This window comes from Dama dama, chromosome 18 (assembly GCF_033118175.1).
Source record: "Dama dama isolate Ldn47 chromosome 18, ASM3311817v1, whole genome shotgun sequence".
Classification (NCBI taxonomy): Eukaryota; Metazoa; Chordata; class Mammalia; order Artiodactyla; family Cervidae; genus Dama; species Dama dama.
The window spans coordinates 29,253,775-29,270,856 of record NC_083698.1 but is presented as its reverse complement, the minus strand read 5'-3'; the positions used below and the strand labels follow the sequence as shown (position 1 = coordinate 29,270,856).

Below are 17,082 nucleotides of genomic sequence, written 5' to 3'. Positions count from 1 at the left end.
AACTACTTTGGGTGAGTAGCAAAGAGTGTGATTTCTGGATCATGTGGCAAGAGTATGTTGAGTTCTTTAAGAAGCTGCTTCTGGTAACTACCTTCCCGAGTGGCTGTACTGTTTGCGTTCCCACCAGCAGTGAACAAGAGTTCCTGTTGTTCTGTATCTTCACCAGCATTTGTTGTTGTCAGTGTTTCAGATTTGGTTGTTTTAGTTTCCATTTTCCTGATGGTATGTGATCTGGAATATCTTTTCATGTGCTTACTTGTTATCTTTATATCTTCTTTGATGAGATTGTTGGTAAAGTCTTTGATCCATTTTTCAGTCAGCTTTCTTGTTTTCTTGTTGAGTCTTAAGAGTTCTGTATATATTTTTGATGATTGTCCTTTTTTGGATATATTTTGCAGGTATTTTCTCCCAGTCTCTGGCTTGTATTCTCATTCTCTTCACTGTCTTTGAAAGAGCAGAGATTTTTAATTTTAATAAAGTCAAGCTTATCTTTCTTCTCTTTTGGATCCTGCCTTTGTTGTTATAGCTAAAAAGTCATATCACACACAGAGATTTTATAGGCATATCACATCCTAGAAACTTTATAGTTTTGCGTTACATTTAAGTCTGTGATCCATTTTGAGTTCATTTTTATGAAGAGTGTTAGGTCTGCGTTTAGGTTCGTTTATGTGTGTGTATGTCTGTATGTCTAGTTGTTACAGCAGCATTTGTTGAAAACACTATCCTTTTTCCATTTTCTTGCCTTTGCTCCTTTGCCAAAGGTCATTTGACTAATTTGTGTGGGTTTATGTCTGGGCTCTCTATTCTCTTCCATTGACTACTTGTCTGTGCTTTTGCCAGTACCACACTGTTTGGATTACTGTAACTTTACAGTATTATCTTTTCTATTATCTATTATCTTTCCTAATTGTTTATTTTTCCTGTATGAGAACCCTTGTTTTTGTGCCTATCAAAAGTGTTGAACTTAAATGAATTCTAATAGCTTGTTTTAAAATTATCTTGGGTTTTCTTTATGGGCAAATATAGTGTCTATCAATTATGACTATTTTATCTCTGTCTTACCAACCCAAGTAACTTCCCTTTTTTCCCCTCATGCTATTTCATTAGCTAGGTTCCTGTGATATATAAATTGAATAATAAAAAAGATAGTTGGCCTTCTTACTTTGTCCCTGACAAAATTAAATAAGTTTTCTGACTAGAAAAATAGGGTAAGCAAAGAAGATCATTTTTAGAGAAAAACAGACTTTTCTGTGCCACATTCCCCAAACCACATCAAATTTGGGAAACAGTCTAGGGGCAAAAATAACCAACAAGATGATACTGCAATATTCAAAGAATCCAAGTGTGGACTTCAGGAGATACCCACCTGATTCGTCCTATGCTGTCGCTGCTTGATTTGACATTGAGAGTAGATGAAAAATAATAATGGCAAAGTGTGAGAACCTAGCTCATAAGTGCTGCTTTTATTCCTTTATCAGATTCTAACTGAACACCTACTCTAGGGCATTGATGGGACAGTGGTGAGCAAAGACAAGTATGGCTCCCTGCTATTTTATTTTATTTTATTTTTTATTAGTTGGAGGCTAATTACTTCCCAAGCTCCCTGCTATTTTAAAATCACAATGTTTATTTCATAGATAAATAAACATGAGTAAGTCAATGGCTGTCTGAAAAAGGATAATGTATTACTGTGTAGTTAGGAGGGGATAAAATGAAGAACTATTAAACACAGCCTTAATTAAACAGAATTTTAGCTGCAGAATGGTACTTTCTGTGTATGCTCATTTTTTAAAAACAAAAAACTATTTTGATTTTTTTTTAAGGTAGGATAAAAAGAAATTGGTATACTTCTAATAAAAAAAAAGTATTAAAATAATAGTTGGCACATCTGGGGCTTGACAAAAGGAATTGATTGCCTTAATATCTGTCTTGCAGTAGAACTGTTAATTAGGGCTCAGGTGGTCATGCCAGATTTATGTCTCTCTGTGAAGGGTTGTTAAAACAAGAATTAGTATAAAGAAAAAGTTTTTGGTTTCAGCTCTCTGTACAAACAGAAATAAAAGTAATTGCCAATTGATAGATTATGTAGATGATTCAAGGATCTAGCTTTGTAAAAAATCCATTTTGTTGTTATTTTCTAAGAAGCCATTAGGATGTGCCTTTAAATAGTTTTCTTCTCTAAATGCTAACCTTAGTGAATGTGAATAGCATTTTAAGGCTTCACACGGTTTTAAGATGTTAACACAGATATCCTTGCACTTGTTTCTTTTTTGTTGAATTGCTATTACTAATTGTTAGACAGGTAGAAGGCAATGGCACCCCGCTCCAGTACTTTTGCCTGGAAAATCCCATGGATGGAGGAGCCTGGTAGGCTGCAGTCCATGGGGTCGAGAAGGGTTGGATATGACTGAGTGGCATCACTTTCACTTTTCACTTTTATGCATTGGAGAAGGAAATGGCAACCCACTCCAGTGTTCTTGCCTGGAGAATCCCAGGGATGGGGTTGCATAGAGTCGGACACGACTGAAGTGACTTAGCAGCAGCAACAGACAGTTAGAGTCTTAGGGGACATTTTCTTTCCCTTTTCAAGGGAATCCACAGCCAAAGAATGTTTAGCTCTCAGTATCTTTAGATTAAATGAAATTTGTGCCATGGTGGACTTTTATTTCAGGAAAGCCAGAAATCTCACATTGATAAACCTCTCTGGCAGTTTTTATATTTCACTCTCTCTCCTAGTCCATACCTAGTTAATTGTTTTAAAACTAAGTTTCAAAAAAAAAAAATAAAAAAAAATAAAACTAAGTATTGAGGATATTAATGTTTGGAAAACACAGAAGAGGTTCTAGACTCTGTTTGTACCATTAAATGTCTTTGTGACTTTGGTAAAGGGATTCCAATTTGTGCTGTATCATGAAGGGGTGGGTATAGAATGTAGGAACCTTCGTGATTCCTCCCATTTCCAGTATTTAATTATAATAGTGAGTATTTTCATTAATTTCTTTCATTATCCTTAATGGAGTCACACCCTTGGGAATGTTTTATTCAGGACTCTTAGGGACAAGTGAGAGAAAAATAAGCTGAAAACCACAAGGGGACTTTATCGGCTCAGGGTATCTGTGGAGCTAATCAGTCTCAGCAGGAGAGAACCTCTTTCCTGGTAAGGCCCACGGGAATCTTGGTGGGGACTTTGCTGGAAGGATGGAATGCCCATCTCTGGAGCAGTGGAAGCTTGGATGGAGGGCAGGATACAGAGGTTAAGTCCCATGAACTGAGGCTGGGGCAGGTGTGGCTCCCAGAGAAAACCAGCAGAAGAGGGATGGCTACTGGGGCAGAGTACTCACCACAGGAGGAATTACTTGTATTGTCTGAATCTCATGATTCAGAGAGGATTTAGAGGGAAGTGTCCACAGGCTAAGAAGGCTGCAGCCAGTGCAAACCCAGGCTTTCCAACATCCAGTCTCTAGGTTTCCTAGCTACACTGTGTCCCCTCCCTTGTTGTTATGGGGAGTAAAGATGTGGTTTATGGAAAGGCATTCACATTTTCTACTTTTGTTTCTGGAAATGGAAAAGAATTGAGTGAAAACTTACATTTTTCAAGCAGTAAATAGCATCAATTTTCCCCCTCTTTTTCAAATAAATTAGCCAGGGATTCAGGTTAACGTGTTATTTTTGTACCAAGATATTTTATTATTTCTTTGGGATGTTAAATATATATATAACATAAAATTGTATAAAATGGGTTTACCTACTGTGTTTAGTTCTAGCTTTTAGAAACATTATTTTTAATAGACCGGAAAGGATGAGAAGGAAGCCCGAGTTTTACATTCACGTTAAATTGTTTCTCCTAGCCTCAGAAATCCCCGTTTGTTCAATCATCTTTGATTCCTATACTCAAGCTTAAATAGGCATTTGAATGGGTATGTGATTTTTCCAACTTGGTTATTACTATTTGCTGTACACTGAACTGCATGTTTGTAAAACATTCAACGGGTGACCATGGGATCTGGTAATCCAGGTGAACCCATCAGACAAGTTGAGGGCCTTTTATTACCGGGCTAAATTCCTAGCTTTGAAGATCTACTGCTGGTAACAGTCACTGGTCACCAATAACTTGTTATAGGAACTCAAGCAGTTTTAAGCCCCTTTATGAGATTGGAGGGGAGTCAGTGTTGACAGGAAGCTCTGCAGAGAGGTTTGAGGTCTGACACAGTTGAAGGGACATGCCCTCCTTCAGGGCAGAAGCTTCCCAAAGAGAAGACATCCCCATCGCTTTGTCACGAGAAATGAAATCGATGGGCTGATTATTTTTAACAGTAGAGAAAGGTTTCTCCCTTCTGCACATTTAGAAAAAGAAAAATAACCATTAAGCCAACAAATTGCTTCTACTTTTATGGTCCTCTAACTTTTTACTTTTTATTTTAATGTAGCACAGTGTTTGACTTTATTCTCTCATGAACACATTGCTCATAAAGGAGCATGCACAGTGAAATGGAATTTTAAGAGTGGATGATAATAAAATTAAGGACCAACAAAGACAGACTTAACGTGCTGGTACAATTATTGCTATCTCAAACCCCTTTCTGGTTTCCTGTGATTAACTTGCTATTGAAAAAATTTAAATGCTTTTGAAAGTATTAATAAAAGCTGTAATCCTGTCTGGAATAGTTTTTTCCCATCTAATCTCTGAGTGCTCTAATAGTGAATGTTCAAGCTAGAAAATACTAGTTTATAATGACAGAGGTCTGTTGGCTGTTTTAAGCAGTTGAGATATTATGCTTAGTTTTTAGTGGTATTTTCAACCCCTTAAAAATTTAAAGTCTTCCCCACCCTGTCCTCATAGGGCGCACCTTCTCCTCTCGGGACTGGTGTCTCCACGTGGTTTGTATTCTGTCCTCTCCTCCTTTGCCGCCTCCTGGATGCTGAGCTGGCAGGGCCGTGGCTCTCGTTCGTGGTCAGCACAGACCCACACCGACTGTCTTGTTAGCCCCACTAACAGATGTGCTATTTAGCATTTGTCAGCCAAGAGGAAAGAAGTAGCATGTGTTTTCCCCCAAAATAATCAGCCCAACATTCTGGTCTTCCTGATTGATTGAGGATCTAGGATGTTTTCCTGAGAAGAAAGAGCTTTGCCTAACACCACACTGATTGTTGAAGTTTGTAAAAATCTCCCTCTTCTCGGTGCTATAATAACTCCTTGTTCTAACATTTCCAGAGGCTCTTCTGCCAGCTGACGGATTTTGTACATTCACATCCCGTCTCCACCAGTGCATGTTCTTCCTAAACAGTGATCAATTCAGTGGTTGACAAGTTGTATCTTTCTTTTTTATTTAATGCCATGAAACCATAATAAGAATCTTGAAACAGTCATTGTCAATGCAACACAAAGTTAAAACTTACTTGAAAATGTAAAAATCTTCCTATCAAGAAAGTAATAGCATCGATAAAACCCAGGAACAATTGAAAATGCATGAGGCAGATGCTTTGTAAATTTTTTCTAACTCTCCCACTGGGATACGAAGAAAATTGCCTTTAAAAAAAGAATCCCATGACACTGTCTTTTGTCATTAGAGCTATTAAGTCAAAATGATAAATAACCATTCAGTGACATACCATAAAAGAAAATAGCCCTTTGCCCTGTTTTCTCCTGAATAGCAAGGTATCTGAGAGCAATCAGCATGGAAGTTGGGCTCTTTTTAACCCTGAGGGTTACTTAGAATTTAGGAAATTAGAAAGCAAGGCAAGATGATTTTCTTTTTACTCCTTCCACATGGTCGTGTCCATTAAGAGAGTAAATGGAACTGATTTGCCAAGGAGGTGAAGAATGGTAATAACCACAGCAGAGTGTACGTGAGAGTGCAAGGTTTAGAGGCCTTTGTTTTAAAAAATGCACTGCAGGAACTCTTCAGCGAAGGAAGGTAATGTTTATAAGGCTCAGCAGACAAACGGATTTATCACTCTAAACGGGAACTTGTTGTTGTTTTAGGGAACCAGATACCAGAAGGGAGAACTGAGCACTGATGCTCTCCAGTCTCCTGTGGTCCAGGACAATGATTTTACGCCATTCAGACTCTTACCTGTTATTGCCTGTGTCTTATAAATGTGTCCAAACCTTGGGAAACAGCTTTCTGAGGTTTGGAGCAGAGTTGGGGGGAAGGTGGGACAGAGACATGAAGCAGAGACTCCACAGTTTTCTGTTTGAGTGTGGAAAACTGGCTGCCAGCATTACAGCTCCTGGGAATGTGTTTTCTTTGAGGAAACTAGATGAGTGTAATGAGTGTACCCTGTGCATAAATTCAATATTCCTTCTACACCCAAGGTCAAATGAAAGTTAATGACCATTTGCACACCAGAGATCTGAAACCCACATTTTATTTCTTTCTCATAATGACTGAAAAGCATAGCAATTTATATTTAAATTGATTTAAATTTCAAAGCATAAACACAGAGGTCTCCCTGGTACCCTTTTTTCACCAGTGGAACTTCCTGGTAGGGCTCAACTTTCATAAAAAATCCAGTCCCATCCCATGCCGGCTCCCCAGTGTGGACCGTTTTTTTGTTTTCTGTGGAGCAGCCCTATTCCCACCCTGCTGGGTTAGTGACACCAAATTAGAGCCCAGCAATGCAATCAAAACCACTTTCTGTAATGATTTAGGTTTTGCATTTGTTGAGTTAATTAGCTGATTGAGGCAACTAATGGGTGTCTTTAATAAACTGTTGATGGGGTGGCTTCTCTAGAGCCTGCCAGCTCCTTTGTTCTTGGTCTTCTGGGGTTTGGGAGCTGCTTCCCAGAAGAACATATGATATATGCCACCCTGAGTCTGGAGGCCAGCCCGGGAGGCTAGTATGCTAATTACCAAGTGCCCCAGAAGGACGAGCATCCACTTAAAACCCTGTATCTGACCAATTCTGTGTGCTTGAATGAAGTTTTACATGGAGGGGGTTGAGGTGCATGGGTGAGGGGGTGGGGAGAGTGACCTGTGATCCATTTTTACAATTAAAAATGCTATGATTGCTTCTCTGTATACACCCAAGCTACAAAATAAAAGCAGTTAGTAGATGTTTTAAAATATTAGTAAATAGTTAAGGAAATATTACAAGAACAAGATGACTGGATAATTAAATGGGAAGGTATATAAATGGCTAAAACAGTGTCTTATGAACTAATATATTCCTTAAGTATAGGAATCCTTGTTGTATCCTGTTTTTACAAAGTTATGAAATTCTGTGGTCTGGTGAACACAGTCTGCTACCAAAATCTGGCAGTCTTGGGCATGTAGTCAGAAAATCTGGGCTGTGTTCACTCTGGCAAGTCACTGGCTCCCCTCAGCCTCAGTTTCTATTTTTTTTTTTTTTTTTTAATAAAAGGAAGAGGCTGGGCTTGGTTGATGCTGGAGGGCCATGCTGAGTCTGCAGGTCATGCCCTCAGTGCCAAGTATTAGGTGGTATTCCTTGCTGTCTGTTTAGGCAAAATGTAAGAATAATAACTGCTGATAACTTAGTATCTTTTCGAAACATTTTTTCTTTTTTTGACTTTTTCGTTAGTGAAGATCTACAGATGGGCCCCTCCCCCTCCTTTTTCAGGGAACATTTTCTGCTATCATTTGTATTGACAAGTAAGCACACTCGAGGGAAATCTTTGTCTTGGCCACATGACCCAGCTATTGTCCATCATTCGTCACATTAAAAGTCTAATTGTATAAACAGCCATGAAAATGGAGCTGTTCTCAGTAAAACTGAAAATGACATAGGCACAGTGTGTGTAAATATAAGTTAAATAATGTGCCATAGTATGTAATGCAAAGTACACAATTTCATTCAGCTGAATTATACTAGAAAAAGTGAGCCAGTTATGATAAAAGTGAAATTTATGTCACACACTGTTCTTTCTACTTACTGTGACACATGAATACTTAACATTCGAGAATTTCTTAATCAGACATTGTCTTTGTAAGTGGCTAGACAAATTGTGGTTCTAGCCACTTGCAGTTTTCAGATAGTTGTAATAATATTGCATTTTAATTCTACAGTGATATCTGCTTTTGGAATGAGATTGATGATAAAAATTTTGGAGACAATGAAGGCTTATATTTACAACTTCAGCGATACATTTTGACATAAGTCTTTTTGGTTGGAGATGAGGAAACAGATGGATAGATTATTTTTTTAAATAATTTTAGGTTTCCTTCTGAATGGTTGCATCAGAATTCCTACTTAACTAAATAAAATTTTCATTTTCTAAAGTTCCTCAATTTTAGTTGGACAACTGCCCAACTTTTCAATGTTTCTTGACCTGAGTGGAAATTTTGTCATGTGAATGGTAACAGAATTAAAAGCTCTCATGGCATTGGCAGTAAAGCCTTTGTAAATGAAGAGAAGTACTACCAAGCTTTATTTAGGGGGCAGACTCAGGAATAAGCAAATATTCCTACTGAAGTTTCTATGCTAAACTTACCAGGAAGACCTTTGGGTGGGGGAGGGAGGGCCCACTAGTTTAAAGAGGAAGTGAATTTAACCTTGGCTTTAAATGAGTGCCCATGATCCACAGCCATATCCTGATAAATTGTGGGCAGGACCACAGGTTGACAGGACTAAAAGGATTGTCTGGTTCTCCTTTTGCCAGAAGGGGGCTAACTTCTGTGTGTTGAAAATGCAGATACAGAATAGAAACAAAGCATTTGCCTTAAGACCTATTAAAATTAATGGAGAAAGCTTATATCTTATCGTATTATTGTTTTCTGGTAGAAAAATGTGAGAAATTTGAGATTGAGGTTATCTTTATACCATTAGAAACAGATGGAAGCTTTTAGAAGTGGGGCCTATTTTTCTTCCACTCTAACTGAAATAAAAGAGCTTGACAGATACAATTGCCATCTTAGTTCTTATGTTCTATTCTTATGTTCTATTCTCTTCATTTCGATTTTTAGTTTTGTTTTCATATGTTTAAAAGGCCCATTTCCATATCCTAGTTCTGAAGGTAGAGCAGGGTAAAGGTTCTTTTTTTCTGCCTGAGGGAGGCCTTATAGAGCAAACACAAATTTATCGAATAGTAGTAAGAAAATAAATTTCCACCTTCAGGTAGGGGGAATTAGCAGGGATTAGAGGTCATCCATAGGCCCTGGCTGGAAACCTCTCTTGCTACAGTGGAGGAGGGTAAGGGTGTTGTCCCAGCAACCTTCTGGCCCAAGGAATGTCTGTCCACCTTGTCTGGTCAGGGGAGGAGCAGATTTCATCCTCTGCTTTCACGGTGTTCAAGCAGCACACCTAGGCTGTAGGCTTGGTCACTGGGCACCTTGGACCCTTCAGTCATCTCAGAGTCATTGCCGAAACTAATTACTGATGTGGAATTCAGGCTTATCGTTTGTACCTGAATCCAAGTTGTTGAAGCTGCTTCATTTTGCTAGTAACATTAGGCCTACTTAAGTCAACTAATTTCTGGGTTAATCTTGTAATCAAGTGGACGGTTTCAACAAAAGATTACATTTGTGTGAATGGTCCAGGTCCTTCCAAGGGAATTTTCCTGGGGCCTGCTTTCGTGCAGTTTTTCATTACCTTGATATTTCAAGAAGAAAGTCAGACGAATAAAATAGCCTGTAGTTTCTATCAATTGTATATGAAAAATCAAAATACATATGCTTTTGTTTGAGAGGAAAGATGGCTGGCTTAGTGCCTTCAGCATGGATGTGGAAAGTAGTCTATCAGCCAATGCTAGTGCTGTATCAAAACTTTTTTCTTTCCACATGTATCTTGGCTAGGTTTTCTTATCTGGTAATCTTACGAGATTATTTTAGTTTACGAACCATTAGAGCACTTATACTAATACTCAAAAATGGCAACAGATTGTCAGAATTATTCAGAGTGGTGAAATGTAGATGGGAAACGCTTTCTTCTTCATTTTCAACAACTGTGCTGTATGGTCTTACCTACTGCCAGTGAGCTTCTAGATTTCAGCTGTTTCTGATTCAGGCTTTCTTTGTGGTAATCAGTCTGTTCAGGATATTGGTCCTGCCTGAGTCTAGTTTAAATCTCCCTTCTTGGGCCACCTAGTTTCTGGCATGAGAGGGTCCTGTGGTGGCGTGGGCTCCTCTGGTCTCTGCAGTGGTGCCCCTGCCAATGACTGCTGCTGTAGGCTGGGTGGATCTACAGGGGGGATCTGCTTGCTGGGTATCTGCAGCAGCAGTTAGGGGCCCATGGCAGCTGGTGCAGTGTCTGGACCTTCCTGGGCCTCTGGCCCCATATCGCCTCTTGCTGGAGCTGTCACCCCCACTGCTTCCCTGCTACAGGCTCCAGCCCCTGGCCTGGATGAGGGCAATTCCACTGCCGGCCCCTCTTCCCAGGCCATGGAGATACTTCTGAGTCCTTTCAGACTTCTCATCCAGGGAAGGAAGAGAAGCTCAGAAAAGTCAGCCCTACCCCTTGTCTGCTCCAAGCCTTATGGTGCTCACAGATGATCCCCTGGGAGGGTGCTGGCCCTGTGTGGGGCTGGGGTAGCGCTCAAGGCCATCTCCCGCCGTGTGTCACAGCCCTGTAGGTGTGCTAACCAGCACTCCACCCACCCCAGCCTCAGAGCCAAGCCCACCCGGGGGGCTCAGGCCCACTGGTCTGACCTGTTTCTGCTTCCTCTTTCTGCTGCCCCATCCCGTGATCCACTTGTAGCACCACAGGGATGGGCTTGACCTTTTCTCACCCATTACTTCCTGACTATCTCCTTGAAGGGATAAACCTGTGGCTTCGCTATCGCAGGAGAGAGAGCTCTGCAATCTAAGACTTTTAGAGTTCTTGATGTACAAAGGAGAGTGACCTTTCAACCCTATTGTCTTGCTGCAAAATTCTTTGGGTGTCAGAATACAAATATGATTGGCTTTGTCTTTATGCTGTTTATCTTCTGCTCTACCCAGGCTGTACGAGGGTCTGATTAGGGAGAAGATTCCATCCAGAGATGAAAATGGAGAAGAAAAAAGCACATTACATGCTTTGTAGCTTAAAGTAATTACCCTTGATTAAGCTCTTGACTTCCATCCTTTTTTCTGCACACCTACCGTGTGGGGTTGTGGTTCTAATCATCCCCTTCTGCAGATAATGAAATTTAAGATTGGTGAGTTGATGTAACTTGACAAAGGTCATATACTAGAAATAGTGTAGAAGTGATGCCATATTTTCTCCCATATGAGTAATAAAAGGGCATTTTAAAAAAATGCAGTGGGATAGAGTTCATTGAAGGTTAAGGAAAGTTTTCAGATATTTCCTAGCCTCCTCTTGGCCTATCTGCTCCCTCCCATCCCCACACTGATTGAGTGATTGGACCATTTGGTGTCTTTGCTTGTATCAGTATTTACAAACACAAGGACTTTGAGGGGATTCTTGATGGTTCCTCTGCATGTTTTAGCATTTCACTGTAATGTCAAGGGAAGATTCAGCAGTACAATTGCTAACAATTCAGGAACAACAACAACAGAAAAATAGCATCATGTGAGAAGTATTTTAATGTAAAAAAACATTTTTGGAATGTAGACTCCTTGCCTACTATAAAACCTTAGTTAACAAGACTCTGTGTAGATCTGACCTGTTATGTTTTCTGGTTTACAGTCCTTGAGGCAAAAATTCGTAGCTGTGAAAAGCAGTTTAAGAGACTCAGGTTCAGTTCTGGCTTAGTCCCTTACTGTGAAGTAATGGCTCCCAGACGTTTGTTTTCTTATTCTGTGAAATGGAGCGAAGGGCGTATGCCTCTGGGTCTTCTGGAGGTGGGAGAGAGTTAGATAGCGTAAAGCGTGAAGCTGGCATGTAGTTACGCTTAGAAATAATTTTCTTTTTCTCTTATTTCTGGCTGCACCTTGCAGCACCTGGGAACTTAGTTCCCCAACCAGGAATCAAACCTGTGCTGCCTGCAGTGAAAGTGTGGGGTCTTAACCTCTGGACCGCCAGGGAAGTCCCAGATATCATTTTGTTTTACTCCATGAGATAAATACTTAAAAACTTTATCATTCTTGGGTGACACTATACAGAGTAGTGGGGTCTTTTTAAATGAATGAACGTCTTAAGGTGTCTGAACACCACTGCTGCTCAAATCTTTTGTCACAGGATTACCCTGAACCTGTCCTGTCACCAGAACACAATTCTTGCAAGGTGTTTAAAAATGAAAGCCATTCTGTCTCCCAAGAAAAATGGTGAAGAAAAATGTTGCTAAGGTTAACGCGACTGTTTTTCATTGAGGTTTTATTTTAGTTGGATTGTATACAATCCATCTTTGCATTAAAAGAAAACTTGTTTATTTCCAGTACATTTCTTCACAAGAAGGGCAACCGAACAGGCTGCTGGGCTCAGGTACTGATGAATTCTTTATTACTCTCACCAATGGAGCAAATATTTATGCTCTAATTAAAGGATACACTTTGCTCTGGTGACATTACCATTTTTCTCTGTTGAATAACTTTTCCATTGGCTGGACATTAATGTATTAAATGTGACTCCAAAGAAAACACCTAATAGGTAAAAACCTGTTAAGAAGTGGAGGAAAGAAAGTTTGGAGGGTCGAGTCCTCTACAAGGCAAAGGCAAAAGAGCTGCAATGGAATCCTCTCTGCCTGGGGGCAGGGCTAAATCACACCATCAGTCAGGAGACAAGGAAACAGCCAGAGTCCGTCTCTCGGTGGCTTGAGCTGGCTCCAGGCAATCGTGCGGAGTGTGGAGTATCTGATGAAGGAGATGATGAAGGAGATGGCAGGTTTTCACCTACCTCTGGTTTTAGCCTCCGCACCATAGATTTATTATGTTGTCCGAGTGCCGTGAATTCCCACTTCTCAGCACATCAATAGTCAAATGTTGGTAAAAGTAGAACATTAGTATTGAGCTCCTTGTGTGCTGTTATGTTCTGTAAGTGGCAAGAGGCAGGAGTCTTCAGGGATGGGGGCGTGACAGGACCAGGCTGGCGATCTGGAAGTGGAGCAGCTGAGTGGAGAATGGATGGAGGGAGGGGCTGGCTCAGAGGCTGTGGCAATAGTGGTGGAAAGGCGAGAGGTGGCATGGTCATAAGCTATGACGGTGGCAGGGAGCAAGAGGGACAGAAACGTCTCAGAGGTAAAAGTGACAGGGTCTAGTGAGAGACGGATATGAGGGCTGAGGAGAAAGAAGACTGTGCAGGCTCCTGGTGGTGATCTGAACTAAGTACAGACCCTAGGAGGAGGGAGAGGCCTGTAAGACATACTGTGTGTGATGCACGCGACTTCAGACCTCCGTGTCCTCCCATTGTATTAAATTGATGACTCTTTCTTGAGGGCAGAGGTGGTGCCGCTTCACATGCCATAGCAGCTTGTATGGAGCAGACATGTGAGGGTCTGTGAAATGAGCATCCTCAGCATGTAAGCGGAGATGTGGGCCTGGCACTCAGAGAAGCGGGCAGAGATGGAGACACAGATTTGGGAATAACCCGCATAATGGGGAAAGCTGAAACCATAGGAACAGATAATATCACTGAGGAGAGAGGAAAGAGCCTGCAGGAAACTTGCATTTTTTTTTAGAGGGTTTCAACCTGATAAGGACCCAGAAAAGAAAGTTTTAAACAACAGTCTCAAGTTCAGCTGACAGGCTGAATAGATCGAGACAGAGAGAGTGGTTGTTGGTCAGCTTTCAAAGAAAGGTTGAATGGCACTGGATGGACCAGATTATAATACCCTGACATGGTGGGATTGTAAATTGGTGCAGCCACTGTGGAAACAGTATGGAGAATCCTCAAAAAATTGAAAATAGAACTATTGTGTGATCCAGCAATTCCACCTCTGGGAATATATCCAAAAGAAACGAAAACACTAACTTGAAAAGGTATCTGCACCCCCATTTCATAACAGCATTATTTACAGCAGCCAAGACATAGAAGCAGCCTAAGTGTCCACTGATGGGTGAATGGATATAGAAAAACCAAACTCATTGAAAAAGAGATGAGATTTGTGGTTACCAGAGGCACAGAGTTGGGGAAGGGGGAGATGGAGCAAGGTGGTCAAAAGATACAAACTTCCGATTATAAGACGAATGAGTACCTGGGATGTAATGTACAACACAGTAGCTATAGCTATTCTAGCACTGCTCTATGGTACATAGAGAGTAAATCCTAAGAATATTCATCACAATGAAATTTTTTTCCTTTTTTTATTATTGTATCTGTAAGAGAAGATGGATGTTAGCTGAACTGACTGTAGTAATCACTTCTGTACGTGTTAAACTTATACAGTGATGTATGTCAATTATTATTCAGTAAAACTGGAAAAAAGAATACATAAAACTTTAAAGAGTTAAAAGAATATTAAAAATACTATATGACATGACTCAATGGTGAATGCTGACCACTATTTTTCGAATTTCATTACTAAAAACATATATAGCAGTGAGGTAAGGCTTGTAACTGCTTTTCCCCTTACTTTTTAAAGATTAGAAAAGATCTGAGCATTTGGGAGCACTTGTGGATATATATAGATAACATGGCCTTGACTGGTGGCTCAGATAGTAAGCAATCCGCCTGCAATCCAGGGGACCTTGGTTCAATCCCTGGGTCAAGAAGATCCCCTGGAGAAGGGAACGGCAGCCCACTCCAGTATTCTTGTCTGGGACATCCCATGGACAGAGGAGCCTAGCAGCTGACAGCCCGTGGGTTCGCAAAGAGTTGGACAGGACTGAATGACTCAATGAATACGCTCTGTCAGCATGTCTTGCTGGTAGCTCATTTCCATGCCTTCTCACAGGGCTGCTCTCCTTGATGGATGTGGATAGAGTCTTGTTGATGGGGCTTCTAAGCTAAATACCACGACCTTTTTCCAGGAATGGCACCGAAAACATAGCTGCTTATTTGGATAATGAGAAATGGGATTCTGCCTCCCATGACTGGGAATACCTTCTGTGTTTTCCTAACATATTTGTGTCTACAACCTGCAGGATACACAGAGGAGTCTGACCTGGCATACATCTAATTCCAGGTTTGTGAGAAATACTTAACTTTACTAGTTGCAGTACATTTTGACTTTTAATATTTTTTCCTATTCTTTCCACTGTATTCTGTTCTATTTCATTAAAAAAGAACTGGAAAGAAGTCCTGGTCAGGATCCACATGAATGATTTTGCAGTTTGACCAGCTGTTACGGCTCTATCCTTGACTGAGGGTGACTTGAATTGCCACGGATGCAACATTTTATACAGGAGGATTGTATAAAATGAGAATGTTTTTATGTGCCTAACTCTGTAGGTTTTTTGAACATCAGATGAGACCCTTTATGAAAGAGCTTTTCCTCTGTAAAAGTACTGCACAGGTGAAGGGTGACATTTTTGCCAAAACTTTAATTCTTGGCAAAGTACTCAATGAATTACATTTCTTAACTCGATTTGCTGATTTCTTACATTGAAACACTAAATTTCTGTCTGTAATATGATTTTTGGTTGATTTGTAAATTTAAAAAAAAATAGCCTGGTTGATTTTCAAAGAGCACTCTCAACTATAGTCACTTAGTACATTACAGTCGTTGCATTTAATGACCAGTTGGCTTGGCTTTGACTTTTACAACATTGATCAGGAATTAAGTAAACGTCATTCTGAAAGAGAATCAGTTCCTCTTGTGTTTCAGTAACAGTTTTAACAGAGTTATTAGGAGAGTTTTCTTAGCAACCATCCCAGTTAAGTCATGGGGAGAGAGAACCTCTTGTCCCCAAGGCAGCAAGACGGTGACAGTCAGGATAATCCTGGCATCCTGAGAGGCTGACACCAGTATCCCCTCTTGAATTGCTCTTGGCTAACCTCAGATATGCAGACGACACCACCCTTACGGCAGAAAGTGAAGAACTGAAGAACCTGTTGATGAAAGTGAAAGAGGAGCGTTGGCTTAAAGCTCAACATTCAGAAAACTAAGATCATGGTATCTGGTCCCATCACTTCATGGGAAATAGATGGGGGAACAGTGGAAACAGTGGCTGACTATTTTTGGGGCTCCAAAATCACTGCAGATGGTGACTGCAGCGACGAAATTGAAAGACGCTTACTCCTAGGAAGGAAAGTTATAACCAACCTAGACAACATGTTAAAAAGCAGAGACATTAACTTGTCAACAAAGGTCTGTCTAGTCAAGGCTGTGGTTTTTCCAGTAGTCATGTATGGATGTGAGAGTTGGACTATAAAGAAAGCTGAGCGCCAAAGAATTGATGCTTTTGAACTGTGGTGTTGGAGAAGACTCTTGAGAGTCCCTTCGACTGTAAGGAGATCCAACCAGTCCATCCTAAAGGAAATCAGTCCTGAACATTCATCGAAGGACTGATACTGAAGCTGAAATTCCAACCCTTTGGCCACCTGATGCGAAGAGCTGACTCATTTGAAAAGACCCTGATGCTAGGAAAACTTGAGGGCAGGAGGAGAAGGGGACGACGGAGGATGAGATGGATGGTATCACCGACTCAGTGGACATGAGTTTGAGTAAACTCCAGAGTTGGTGATGGACAGGGAGGCCTGGTGTGCTGTGGTTCATGGGGTCACAAAGAGCTGGACACAACTGAGCAACTGATCTGAACTGAACTTACAAAGAGATAGAATTAAACCCAGTACTCTTTTGTGAGTTAGTGCTAATTAATCCACATATAGTCTTAATTCTCTTGTGGGCTCTCTGTTTACCATTTGAAGTATATGCCTCAGGTCTTGTACTGTGACTTTTGTTGTGATAAGTTATTTTCAAAGGCCTTTTCTGGCTCTTGGACTCTGTGTGTTGAGAGATAAGCGGATGGTTTGTGTTGGCAGAGGGCAAGGCTTCGAGCCTCCGTTGGTCCCAGAAGCTGTCATTCCTGTATCTTTGTGCCATGGGAGGGAACTGTCCAGAATCAATATTTGCAGAGGAAAATTTCCTCCAGCAGATTCTTATTCTGATCAGATAAAAGAATTCAGCTCAAAATCCAAGTAACTGCTTCCTCGTTCTGCCAGATGAGCCACACTCTGAGGAGGCATGGAGAGAGAAAGTGCCCCCATATGTAGCCGTAGACATTGATCTTCACATTAAAGCATCAATAAGGCATTCTCTCTTAGGTGTCGTCCATGAGACTTCATGGGGTGATTATAAATCCTCAGAAG

At 40.7% G+C, this 17,082-nt stretch overlaps 1 protein-coding gene across 5 annotated transcripts in view; it reads left to right on the top strand.

Annotated features, from left to right (window-relative positions):
• RAPGEF5 (Rap guanine nucleotide exchange factor 5) overlaps positions 1–17,082 on the top strand; it is a 306,460-nt gene that overhangs the window by 165,506 nt on the left and 123,872 nt on the right. The window contains exon 1 of one of the 5 annotated variants that reach the window (XM_061165056.1): positions 14,938–14,956. The exons of the other annotated variants lie outside the window; for them this stretch is intronic. The gene's annotated coding sequence lies outside the window, so the exon portion shown is untranslated. Of the gene's footprint in view, positions 1–14,937; positions 14,957–17,082 lie in introns of those variants that run through there. 5 annotated transcript variants of the gene reach the window in all.